Here is a 14,691-nt window from a genome sequence, read left to right on the forward strand (position 1 = left end):
TCCGACAAGCCCCTGTGAGATGAACCCGGCACCTCAGTTGGAAATGCAGAAATCACGCATCTTCTGTGTCGCTCATGCTGGGAGCTGTAGACTGGAGCTGTTCCTATTCGGACATCTTGGAACCACCCCCTGGAAACTGTAATATTTTTAATATAATGATGGTATTTAAGAGAACAGATTAAAATCACACCTAGAGGAGGAAATTGGGGGTGTAAGAGTGTTTTAGTCAGTTCAGGCTGCAATAAGAAACTACCATAGACTGGACACTTAAACAATGAACATTTGTTTGTCACTGTTCTGGAGGCTGGGAAGGCTAAGCAAGGTGCCCACAAACTTGATTCTTTGCTTCTTTGAGTTTGACTGTTCTAGATACCTCATAGAAGTGGAATCATGAAGTGTTTTTCCTTCTGTAATGGACTTATTTCTCTTAAAATGATGTCCTTAAGGTTCATCCATGTTGTTACGTATTGCAGGATTTTTCTCTTTTATTATGGCTAACTAATGTTGCCTTGTATGTATATACCAGATTTTTTAAAATGCATTCTTTTATGTGTGGATATTTAGATTATTTCCACATCTTGACTGTTGTGAATATGGTTGCAATTAATATGGAAGTGCTAATATCTTTCCAAGACCTTAATTTCAATCCTTCAGAATAAATATCCACAAGTGGGGTTACAGGTTCATATGGGATATCTATTTTTAAATTTCTGAGGAAACTCCATCATGTTTAGTGGCCACACCATTTTGCATTCCCAACAGTATACAAGAGTTGCAGTTTCTCCATATCCTCACCAATATGTGTCTTTTACTTTAAAAAAAAAATAGCCAATGTAACAGGTGTGAGATGGTATTTCATTGTGGTTTTATGTTTCTGTAATGATTAGTGATATTAAGCTTCTTTTCACACGAAAATGGCCTCTTGGTCATTTGAATGTCGTCTTTAGAGTTACATATTCTGGTGTGATCAGATTTTCTTCAAAATAGTAAAAAAAAAATTGCAGCAGATGGAATGCAGAAGCAGATATGGGATTCCATTTGTCTTTTATTACGCCAGATGTTAAAGTGATTTGCAAACATGTAAAATAATGTCATTCTTTCACTCAGCATATTATTTTGGAAAACATAGTTAGTTTTACAAATATCTGCTCTTTATCTTATGAGTTTAAGAGCATATATAGTAATGAGTTTATGGATGCTATTTTAAAATTACTACCAGATAAACTCACATAAAGAAAAGCTTTGTAGAGTTCTTAATAATATGTAAGAGTGTAAAGGAGTCCTGAGATAGCAGTGGCTAAGCCCTGCTGCTTTAGAATGTTTTCGGTAACAAAATCCAACTATAACTCACTTAAACAAGAAAGAAATGTATTGGCCACTGTAACCCAGAAGTCAGAGGTACTTCAAGTGTTGTTTGTACAGAATTATTATTATTTTTTTTGTACGTTAAGTTCTGAATACATGTGCAGAACATGCAGGTTTGTTACATAAACATGTGCCATGGTGGTTTATTGCACCCATCAATCCATCATCTACATTAGGTATTTCTCCTAATGCTATCCCTCACCTAGCCCCTCACCCACCAACAGACCCTAGTGTGTGATGTTCCCCTCCCTGTGTCCATGGGTTCTCATTTTTCACTCTCACTTATGAGTGAGAACATGTGGTGTTTGATTTTCTGTTCCTGTGTTAGTTTGCTGAGAATCATGGTTTCCAGCTTCATCAATGTCTCTGCAAAGGACATGAACTCATCCTTCTTATGACTACATAGTATTCCTTGGTGTATATGTGCCACATTTTCTTTATCTAGTTTATCGTTGTGCAGAATTCTGTTCCCTGTAATTTCCTCAGCTCTTTGCCTGTCTACATTGGTTATGTCCTCAAACTCTTTTTTTTCTCCTGACCTCAAAATTGCTGAAGTAGTTCAAGTGCTCATAGTATAGGAAAGTTTGTGTTCCACAATTTCCACTAATTTCTCTGAAATTCACTTTGATTGGATAGGTGTAAGTCACATGCCTTCCCTTTGTCAATCCTGTGGTCATGGATGTAACATAGGCTGACAGGATTTTCTGTTTCTGTTTAAATGTTTAGTTGCATATTCCTAACCAGGAGGCAAAAGTAAAGTTTCCCTAAGACTATAGGAATCTCTTGTGGGAAAGACAGAAATGATTCTAGGAAAGCAGCGAAGAAATCTATTGTGCTGCTTTAATGAGTTTATACTAAATGGAGTAATCGAGTTTTAGATTTATAAGCAGAAATGTCATCAGTTAATTTATTATTTTTCTCAATTTATTTAGGCTGCTATATAAAGAATGGAAATTTGGGAACAAGAATGAAAGCAGAAAGGTCAGTGAAGAAGCTGTTGTTGTAATCCAGAGTGTAGGCGATGGTATCTTGATTTGGGGATTGCCAATAGTGGTGGAGTCAAAGGATTAATTCTATATTTGGAGATTTTACTAGCAAATGCATGGATCCTTTGGATTTCAGGATGAGGAAAAGAGCAAAATAATGTTTAGGTTTTGAGCTTAAGTTAAAGTGAGCACTGGATAATGTCATGTTCAAAAATGGGTGAGAATCGGGAAATGTATTTCCTCAAGCCTTCTAGTCTACCTGTTTCACACAAGTATTCACTAAACATGTTAGCATCTATTATGTGCCATGCATCTCTCATTAATTAATATCTAATTTTGGAGCATATAGATCATTAGTATTTATTCCTGGAAAAATATGCATATTTCTTTGAAGTTAAGAAGTACAATAGTAAAATAATAAAAGTACTTATTATTTTATATATTTTATCACAATATATAAACACTTGTTTACCTAACACTGGTCAGACACTGGGCCAAGAGCTGAGTGGACAGTAGGGAATAAATGAATCTTACAGTGTGGTGTGTCATGAATAGTTACTTACAACTTTAAAACTAAGGTCAAGTAGATATTTAGAAGATATGTGATGCAAGAAAGAATAAGAGGTTGATTTGAAAACACTGTTCTTTAGCGTTGACTAAAACTTTTTAGAGTCAACTAAAATTGGTGTAGTCTGTTTACATATAATGTCAATGCGTCTAACTCCCGGATGATGCCATCTAGCTCAGGGATTCTCAGCCTCAGTATCATAGGCATTTTGAAATAAATATGCCTTTGTCGTGGGAGCCTGTCAGGTGTGTTCTAGGATGTTTAGCAGCATTGCTAGCCTCTATCCACTAGATGTTAGTAGCAATTTCCCATTTGTTGCAACCCGAAATGTCTCTGTCAATTACTAAATGCCTTGTAGGGGAACTCCTGCCCTAATTCAGCCTTCATGTCAAGATCACTTCTACATTTCTAGTAACCACCTTCTAGGTAATTCTACATATATCTCCTAACATTTTCTCTATAGAAAAAAATATATAAATCAAAATTGTTAAGATTCTTCCTGATATCACAAGACTCAAAAGATAACTTGACAATTATTATTGTCATCAGCATTATCTGAGGATGAATTTTTAAAGCCTGGAAAAGTTTACGATTTACATAATATTGTAAGAAGGATTTGGAGACAGGGTTAGTAAAATGGATGATTGTTCTTGCCACTAGACCTGTAATTTAATGCTTGCCTATTTCTGAGGATGGTGCTATGAATTGCTTAGTCTCTAAGAATTAAAATGTCTCATTGTATTTATTTTTACTTTCTTCTATTTTTTAAAGCCTGTTCACACATTTACCACCTGCCATCAAATTAGTCACAAAACCTTTTAAGTGATTCTAAAAACTCTTTAGAGCATTGGTCATTCTAAAATCTTAATTTCCATTCCTTTTGACAACTCTTTCCCCTACTCTTGCCTAAATTTTAGATTTAGATCTACTGGTTACTTCATGTTGGTACATGTATATTAGGTTCTAAATTGTTCTGTCTTTTCTCCCTGTTCCTCTAATTATGTAGTACAGCCACTGATAGATGAATCCTAAAACACAACTGCAATCATATCCCTACTCTATTCCTAAATGTTAAATGATTTCTCCAATTCTAGAGAACACATTTTTGGTTACATCTTATGCTATTTAAATACAATTGGTTTTCAATTTTAAGAACCTCCATAATCTATTTCCAAGAAAGTCATTCCTTATCTTCAAGACTTTTAATCCTAAGCAAATCGCCAGTTATCAAAGACTTTTATTCTATGAGAATTGCTCTACCAACCCTACAAAGACTTGAAGACTCTGTCATAAAGATTTTTCTACATTGTTCCTTGTGGCAGAATAGCTAATTTCCTTCCTGTATCAAAACCCTATTCTTGTTTCAAGCAACAAAACCTCTCTTAGTTATAACACTAGCCTATTCCAGCCCTCAGTGTCTCTCTCTTCTGAGGCATCAACATGTATATTTTTACTTGTTATTTTCAATCAACAATATACTGTTATACAATATATCTTGCAATTATTTTCTTAAGTCAGCTTCTGTCAGAGGGATTTGTGCACCAATGGAAGAAGTCAAGCAAAGGCATTATTGAGTTGAAAACCCAGATTCACTTGTATCCTGTGTGAAGGTCTGTCACAGGAGAGTTTGTCCCATCTCATGGCATGGATTTCCATACTACTTACCAGTGATTTATTTATCCTTTAGTAACACTTGACCACTCTGGATATGGGGTAGGGTGAGGGCAGGATATAACTCCCAGAAACTTCTGGCCCTAGGCTTCTTTAGATAATGTATCTTTAGCAGCACAATGGTAACCTTACAAAGATGGTAGAGGCCAAGTGATAGAAACAACCTCAAAAAAACTGAAGGACAGGCACACAGATTGTAAGAGGGATCAGAGAGAATCTGAAAAAATCAACAGCAGTGTTTATTGTAAATATGTCCTTATAATAATTGCCATGCTCTTAACCAATTTTTTGCATTTATTCTGTTTATTTTTTTAACAAATTGAAGGATTTTGGACGTCAGGGTTGGTTTACATTCCATGCATTTTGGTACCTGCTCAATAGTAAGCATTAGACATAGTTATTGCTTGGTGAACATTTGTTAACTCATATTTCAAATTGATTAACACATATCTTTTACATGAGTCCACGCTTAGGTTATAGGTTATGTTTTATGACGTTTAAATTATTACAGTGTCACATAAAATGGGGAACATGTATTTGCCCATTTGGGTTTCATTTTCTCCCTTTTTAATCAGAAGCCTAGGGCTTTGTAGGAAAATAATTATGAAGATTTTCAAGTTACCATACCATACAATTTTTTTCCTTTATGTGAGTTTCTTAATACTTATATTCTGTCTCTGCCAGCCAGTGTGTCTGCCACAACTCATTGGCAAATTAAAATGTGAGTTCTTTTTCAGGGTATTTCAATTATAGCTTCTTCTAGACCTTCCCATGGTGAAGACTAAACATATGCACATTGGTTTAATTTTTGTACTTGTAAACTTGTGATACTGTAAACTTTTTATTGAATAATTAAATTTTTTTCTTCTAGTCTTTACCACAATAACTATAGCTGTAGTGAATTTGATGTTTAGCCAGATAAACACACCAGAAAACCATGTGTCAGTCAATATGCTGTTTTTTACTGCAAGTCCATCTTTATCAAAACATGATTAATTTAAGTCTAAATTACCTTTTTGAAGACAGAATATTCTGATAAACACAAATAAGTTATCCAGAAGGTTAAATTTTTAAAAGGCAATTCTTTTTCATCTAATGACACTGTCAAGCATATAATATTATTAATCAAATTTGTTTCCTTAAGGTGCAATCATGTAAATTATGAGATGTTTTCAGCATAAGCTTGAATATGTTATTTTATGACTCATAAAAATGGAAAAAATGAGTAGACTCATGGAAATCATCTACTTATAATAATAACTTTAAAAATTATCTTTAAAAAGCAAAATATCAATTTCATATAAAATCTATACAATCTGCAATATTTCATTATATATAAAGAGTGTCACATTTATATTTATCTCTCTTTATTAGGGATTCCTTTGAACCATTAGAACTGCATGATAAACAGTATGTTAAGCTTTTCAGTGTCAGCTGTAGGCCCATCATGGTAGTTTGCATTATTTGTGAGTGTAATCATTATATGTGTGTGTGTGTATGTGTGTGTGTGTATGTGTGTGTATATATAAAATATATGTATATTATATGTATATATACTCAGCTGTTTTTAAAAATTCATATTGAAGAAGTTATTATTTAAAATTTATGAGGTACTGAAAGAGAAATACAGAGGACCAACTAGGTTGAAAATCAAGGTTTGTAGAGAGAAACTGATTTCAGGTTATATTTGAGAGAAAATAGACATTGCATAAGTGTTGCGAGAAATCTCCAGACACTCCAGTGAATAAGGGTAAATTCTAGTATACCATGAACAGCCATAATCAGTGGCGATCTCATTTATTCTCCAAGAGTTTTTCATTGTTTCTTCCCAAACCCTAGGCTCAATGGTATATATTTCTTTTACTTGTTTTATTTCTTTATTCCCTTTTCTCTCCTTTCAGCTTTCTTTTCTGTTTTGAGTAAAACCTACTTCTTTCATCACACTCTCTAACCTTTACTGCCCTTAAAATATAATACAGAAGAGGGAAAAAAAATCACTCTGCAGGCAGTCAACCAAACTGGGACCTGGAGAATTAATCCCATCATACATTGGCCTTATTTCTTGAACTGCAAAATGAGGAAAGTAATACCCATTATGATTAACTCATGATGATTTGTAATTTTTAAGTGAGGTTGCATATGTGAAAACAATTCGAAAAGAGCAAAGCTTTATTAGATCGAGCCGACTCAAATATACTTTCTTCAGGAATTAATGTGTGACCACATCTAAAAAGAATCCATTTTCCTCCTCTGGGCTACAAAAGCCTTTAATTTATATCTAAGTTATGGAAGTTATTACATAGGATTCAAATAATCTCTCACATTAGATGGGAAGCCCTTTGAAGTTATTTATCTTTTTTTTTTGAGGTGGGATCTTGCTCTGTTGCCCAGGCTGTAGTGCAGTGGTGGGATCTCTGTTCACCGCAACCTCCACCTCCCAGGTTAAAACGATTCTCATGCCTCAGCCTCCTAAGTAGCTGGAACCACAGATGTGCACCACCACGCCTGGCTAATTTTTGTATTTTTAGTAGAGATGGGGATTTGCCATGTTTCCCAGATGCCAAACCCCTGGCCTCAAGTCGTCTGCCTGCCTCAGCTTCCCAAAGGGCTGGGATTACAGGCCTGAGCCACCATGCACAGTCAACATTATCTATTTTACTTTTGAACTTTCAACATTACCCAGTGCATAACTTTCACTAGAAAAAAGTTAACTGAACAGGAAAATTTGCCTGCATTGGAAAAATTTTGCCTGCATTGCTCACTCTTCCCTAAAGCGCCAACTAGTATATGTTTTTCCATTTCTCATTTTTTAAATATTGGTTTAAAAGTCAACACTGTTGAACTTTATTGGAGTCCTGTAATCCCAGAAAACAGCGATGACTTAAGAAATGCCCCTGCCTCTTATGCTTCCCATATGATTTAGGTAAGATTTGAAGATGCTCTCCTTGTGTACCAATGACAAAACCAGACACATATCCTCTGACTTCCTCTTCTTTGCATCCTAAATGATCAAGTGAACTTGTTTTTAAGTCTCTCAAACACTACAGTTTGTTGAATCAACTATATTATTGATTGAAAGTATGCCAAAAGGGGTTTTGAAAATGTAAAATGTATCTACCTGCTTCTTTTAAAAATTACCTTTGTGAACAGGAAACACAATTGCAAATGAGATATGTGTTATAATTTCAAAATTTGTACTCCACCTAAGTTTGAAATGAAAATCATACAAACAAACAGTAAATGATTCAACAGAGGAGGATCAAACCTGTTGCTGATTCATTTCAAAACCATACAAAATAAAATAGTAAACATAATGAACCCTGGAATATAAAACTGGGGAGAAGGGATGAAAACAAGTGGATTATTGGAAAGTTTTTTCTTTAATATGTGATACTTAATTTATTAATAAAATAATAATTTTAATTATTTACTTTATTTTTCAACTTTTATTTTAGATTCAGAGGGTACATGAACAGGTTTGTTACTTGAGTATATTATGTGATGCTGAGTTTGGGGTGTGAATAATATTGTCATACAGAGATTGAGCACAGTATCTAATAGTTTTTCAACTCTTCTCGGCTTTCTCCCCCCAACAGTAGTCCCAAGTTTCTATTGTTTTGATCTTTATGTCCATGAGTACACAAAGTATAGCTTCCACTTGTAAGTGAGAACATGTGGTAATAAGTTTTCTGTTTTCGTGTTAATTTTCTTAGGATATCAGCCTCCAACTGCATCCATGTTGCTGCAAAGGCTATGATTTTTGTTCCGTTTTGATGACTGTGTAGACTGTTTAGTATTATGTGATATATATGTACCACACTTTCTTTTCTTTTTTTTTTTTTTGAGACGGAGTCTCGCTCTGTTGCCCAGGCTGGAGTGCAGTGGCATGATCTCAGCTCACTGCAAACTCTGCCTCCTGGGTTCAAGCCATTCTTCTGCCTCAGGCTCCAGAGTTGCTGGGATTACAGATGCACACCACCATGCCAGCCTATTTTTTTTTTTTTTTTTAGTAGAGATGGGGTTTCACCCTATTGACCAGGCTAATCTTGAACTCCTGACCTCAAGTGATCCACATACCTTGACCTCCCAAAGTGCTAGAATTACAGGCATGAGCCACCACACCCAGCTCACGTTATCTTTATCCAGTCCACCACTGATGAACACCTAAGTTGTTTTCATGTCTTTGTTATTGTGAATAGTGCTACAACAAACATGCAAGTGCATGTGTCTTTTTGGCAGAATTATTAATTTTTCTTTGGATGTATACCCAGAGATGGGGTATACATTCAAAAGGGATGCTGAGTAAAAGGGATTGCTGAGTTGATTGGTAGCTCTGTTTGAAGTTCATTGAGAAATCACCAAACTGCTTTCCACAGTGGCTGAACTAATTTACGTTCCCGTCAACAGTGTATAAATGTTCACTTTTCGTTATAGCCTTCGCAGTATCTGTTGTTTATTGACTTTTTAATAATGCCATCTGACTGGTGTGAGAAAGTATCTCACTATGGTTCTAATTTGAATTTCTGTGATGATTAGTAATGATGAACATTTTGTCATATGTTTTTTGGCCATTTGTGTGTCTTCTTTAGATAAATGGCTGTTTATGTCTTTTGCCCATTTTTAAATGGGGCTATTTAGCTTGTTGAATTAAGTTCTCTATAGATTCTGGATGTTAGACCTTTGTTGAATACATATTTTGTGAATATTTTACTCAGATGATAGTGTCTTGTGTTGAACAGAAGCTCTTTACTTTAATTTGTTCCACTTGTCAATTTTTGTTTTTGTTGCAGTTGCTTTTGATGACTTAGTCATAAATGTTTTCCCAAAGCCAAATGGTGTTTCAAGGTTTTTTTTTTTTTTTTTTTTTTTTTTTTAGGATTATTATAGTTTGAGGTCTTACATTAAAATCTTTGATCCATCTTGAGTTAATTTTTAATTTGGTGAGAGGTAGGGATTCAATAGGGAGTCATATGACTATCCAGCTATCCCAGCACCCTTTACTGAATAGTTGTTTCTCATTTGTTTATTTTTGTCAACTTTGTCCAAGATCAGATGGTTATCAGTGTCCAGCTTTATTTCTGGGTTCTCTATTCTGTTTTATTAATTTCTTTGTCTTTGTACCAGGGCCATGTTGTTTTGAGGATTGTACCCTTATAGTGTAGCTTGAAGTGCAGTAATGTGAATACTACAACTTTGTTCTTTTTGCTTAAGTTTGCTTTGACTATTCAGGTGTTTTTTTTGGTTCCACATGAATTTTAAAGTCGTTTTTTTCTAGTTCTGTGAAAGGTGACATAGGTAGTTTGATAAGAATAGCATTTAATCTGCAAATTGCTTTGGGCAGTATGGCCATTTTAACAGTATTGATTCTTCCAATACATGAACATGGAATATTTTTCCATTAATTTGTGTCATCTATGATTTCTTTTGTTCAGTGTTTTGTAGTTCTCCTTTTAGAAATGTTTCACCTCCTTGGTTAAATGTATTCCTAGGTATTTTATTTTATTTTTGTGGCTATCGTATAATGGATTTCATTTTTGATTTGGCTCTCAGCTCGAATGTTATTGGTGTGTAGAAATGCTACTGATTTTCATACATTGATTTTACATCCTGAGACTTTACTGAAGTTGTTCCAGGAATGTTTTGGCCCAGTCCTTAGGGTTTTCTAAGCATAGAATCACATTGTCAGTAAAAAAAGATAGTTCGACATAAAAGTCAAATTTTCCTATTTGGATGACTTTTATTTCTTTCTTTTGCCTGATTGCTCAGACTAGGACTTCCAGGACTATGTTGAATAAAAGTGGTGAGAATGAGTATCTTTGTCTTATTCCAGTTCTCAAGGGGAATGCTTGGCTGTGGGTATGTCATAGATGGCTCTTATTGTTTTGAGGTATATTCCTTTGATGGCTAGTTTGCTGAGGGTTATCGGAAAGGGATGTTGAATTTTACAGAAAGGCTTTTCTGCATTTATTGAGATGATCATATGGTTTTTGTTTTTAATTCTGTTTATGTGGTGAATCACATTTATTGATATACATATGTTGAACCAATCTACCATTCCAAGAATTAAGCCTACTTGATCATGTTGTTAATTTTGAATTAATTTTGATTTGCTGTTGGACTCTATTTGCTAGTATTTTTTTGAGATTTTTTGTGTCTGTGTTCATCAGGGATATTGGCTTTCTGTTTTCTTTTATTACTGCATTTTTTCAGGTTGTAGTATCAAGGTAATGCTTGTTTCATAGAAGAGTAAAAGAGGAATCCCTTCTAGATTTTTTGGAATAGTTTCAAAGGAAATGAAAGAAAGTCTTCTTTGTCTAATAGAATTTGGCTGTGAATCTATCTTGTCTGGGACTTCTTTTGGTTGGTAGGTTTTTTATTACTGATTCAGTTTTGGAACTTGATATTGGTCTGTTCATGGTTTCAAATGCTTCCTGATTCAATCTTGGGAGATTGTGTGTTTCCAGGAATTTATTCATTATCTTTAGATTTTCTAGTTTGTATCCATAAAAGTGTTCATAAAAGTCTCAGAGGATCCTTTTGTATTTCTGTGGGGTTACTGGTAATGTCACACTTTTTGGTTTCTGATTGTGCCTATTTGGACCTTCTCTCTCTCTTTTTTTTCCTTTCTTAATATAGCTATATAGAGTTGTACCAACTACCAATCTTATTTATTCTTTTAAACATCAATTTTTGATTTTGTTGATTTTCATATGGATTTTTGTATATCAATTTTCTTTAGTTCTTCTCTGATTCTAGTTATTTCATTCCTTCTTGAGGTTAGTTTGTTTTTGCTTATCTAGTTCCTTTAGATGTGAAGTTAGGTTGTTATCTTGAAATCCTTCATTTTTTTTTTTTTTTTTCAGAGACAGGGTCTCATTCTGTCATCCAGCCTCCAGTGGTATAACAGCTTGCCGAAGCTTCAAACTCCTGGACTCAAGTTATCCTCCTACTTGATCTTCCTAAGTATCTGGAACCATGGACATATGCCACCATGACTGGCTAATTTTTACTTTTTTATTTATTTACTTATTTATTTATTAATTTTTAGATATCAGGGTCTCACTATATTGCCCAGGATAATCTCAAACTCCTGGGCTCAAGCAATCCTGTCTTTACTCCCAAAGTGCTAAGGTCATAGATAAGCATGAGCCATGACACCAGGCCATTCCAGCTTTTTGAAACAGACATTTAGTGCTATAAAATTTCTTCTTACAACTGCTTTTGCTGCATCCCAGAGATTTTTGGTGTGTTGTGTCTCTGTTTCCAATTATTTCAAATAATTTTAAATTTCTGCCTTAATTATATTGTTTACCCAAAAGTCATTCAGGAAGAAGTTTTTAAATTCCCATTTAACTGTGTTTTTTCAGAGATTTTTCTGGGTATTTATTTGTATTTTCATTCCAATGTAGTCCAAGAGTATGGTTGGCATGATTACACTTTCTGATTTTGTGACATGGTTTATGGCTGAACATGTACTTGATCTTGGAATATGCTCCATGTGCATATGAGAAGAATGTATATTCTGTGGTTGATGGGTGGAGTATTCTACTGATGTCAATTATGTCCAATAGGTCAAGTGTCAAATTTAAATCCAGAATTTCTTTGTTAGTTTTCTACCTTTATGATCTGTCTAATGTTGTCAGTGTGGTGTTGAACTCCCCAACAATTATTGTGTGGCTAAGCCTTTGTGTACATCTAGAAGTACTCCTTTTATAAATCTGGGTGCTGTAGTGCAGATGCATATTTAAGATAGTTAGGTCATCTTGTTGACTTGAACCCTTTATCAATATGTAATGTCTTTCTTTGCCAATTTTTTACTATTTTTGATAAAGTCTTTTTTATCCAGTATTTGAATAGCAAAACGTGCTCTTTTTTATTTTTCATTTGCATGGTAGATCTTTCTCTAACCCTTTACTTTGAGCTTATGGGTGTCATTATGTGTGAGATGGGGCTCTCAAAGATAGCATACAGATGAGTCATGTTTTTTATCCAACCTAAAAGACACTCTGTGCCTTTTAAGTTGAGCATTTATACAGTTTATGATGAAGGTTAATATTGTTATTTGAGGTTTTGATGCTTTCATGAAGTTGTTAGCTGAATGCTGTTTAGTTTCTATTTTGTGGTTGCTTTATAGGGTCTGTGGGTTATACACTTAAGTTTGTGTATTTTGTAGCACAATCATTCTTTTGTTTCCATGTTTAGAACTTTCTTAAGGATCACTTATAAGACAGGTCTAGTGGTAACAAATTCCTTTAGTGCATGTTTTTCTGGAAATGATTTTATTTCTCCTTTGCGATAAAGCTCAGTTTGGTGGGATATGAAATTTACTGTGGGAATTTCTTTTCTTTAAGAATGTTGACAATAGGCCCCCAGTCTCTCCTAACTTGTAAAGTTTCTGCTGAGAAGCTCACTGTAAGCCTGATTGGGTTCCCTTTATACGTGATCTGACCTTTTTCTCAAGCTATCTTTACGATTTTTTTTTTTTGGAGTTGACCTTGAACAGCCTGGTGACTATACATCTTGCTGATGTTAGTTTTCTGTAAGTATCTTGGGTATTTTCTGCATTTCTTGTATCTGGATGTCTACTTCTCTAGAAAATTAGTGAAGTTTACTTCAATTATTCCCTTAATATGTTTTCCAGGTTAATATTTTTTTTTCTCAGGACTGGCAATATTGAATAGATTTGGTTGTTTTATATAAACCTATGTTTCTTGAAGACTGTTCATTTTTAAAATTATTATTTTTTTTCTTTTTGTTTGACTGATTTACCTCAAAAGCCCATTTTTCTAGCCCTGAAATTAGTTACTCTGCGTGGTGCAGTCTGTTGAAAAGCTTCTACTTATATTTTGAAATTCCTTAAGTGGGTTTTTTAATTTCAGAAACTCTGATTGTTTTCATTTTAAGATGTTGATCTATTCCTTCATCTCCTGGATTGCTTTGGAAGTTTCATGGTGTTTGCACTCTACTTTTCTCGGATTTCATTGAGCTTCCATGCTTTTAACTATTTATCTGTCATTTCTGGGTTTCCATTTTGGTTAGGAACCATAGCTGGAGAGCTAGTGTAATATCTTGCTGAGTCACTACATTGTGAATTTTTTTTTTTATCATTCCAGAATGCTTTTTACTGGTTCTTTCTCATCTGGAGACACTAACACTTCTAAGTTTTATGCATACTTTTAAAGAGGTAGGATTTTTTTTTTTTCTTTTTCTATATTATCCCCCGCCCCCAGCTTTCCCTTTCCTCCCTCCCTAGGGGATGCAACTATAGAGAATACATGCCAAGGTCTTACGGTTTTGCTTTAATAGCCTTATGCACTTCTTTATTTCACTGGGTTTTACATTGGGCTCCGCAGTTCAACCTACAAGCCTGTATATGGTGCTTATAGGTAAGAGCCTGCTGTGACCAACATCATCCTTGTTTACTTGCAGAAGCTCTCTGTTGCCTCACGAATTGACTGATTCATGGAATGTAAAGTGGTCTGAGCTCCCTACTTAGCCCCAGGGAACTGGGGGCCATGACAGGCAATACTGGACCAGGAAGATCCAACTACAGATCCCCTGATAGCAAGCACAGGCATCAGCACTGAAAGAGAAAACCACTGGATGGCACCAAGTGTCCAGATGTGTTCCTGAGTATCTGGAAAAACTCCTTGGCCCCAAGTTCTTTGCATGGGGATGTGGGATGGCTTAAACTCCTAACCCAGGAGAGTAGGTGTTCCAGACAGCTGGAGGTCTGCCCGAATGTGGAATGAAATGGATGCCCCTGCAGCAAGATTTCTGCAGGAGAGGAATGGGGGGACTCAGTTTGCTTAACCAGAAAGTAGGAGCTCTGAATGCTTAGAGATCTGCCTGGGCATGCAGCAGTGAGGGCCTTGATTTGGTTTAGCTGTGTCCCCATCCGAATCTCATCTTGAATTTTAACTCCCACAATTACCAAATGTTATGGGAAGAGCCTGGTGGCAGGTGATTATATTATATGGGCAGGTCTTTCCTGTGCTGTTCTTGTGGTAGTGAATGAATCTCATGAGATCTGATGGTTTTTAAAATGGGAGTTTCCCTGCACAAGCTCTCTCTTGCTGCTGCCATGTAAGAAGTGCCTTT

Source organism: Macaca mulatta, chromosome 17 (genome assembly GCF_049350105.2).
Source record: "Macaca mulatta isolate MMU2019108-1 chromosome 17, T2T-MMU8v2.0, whole genome shotgun sequence".
NCBI lineage: Eukaryota > Metazoa > Chordata > Mammalia > Primates > Cercopithecidae > Macaca > Macaca mulatta.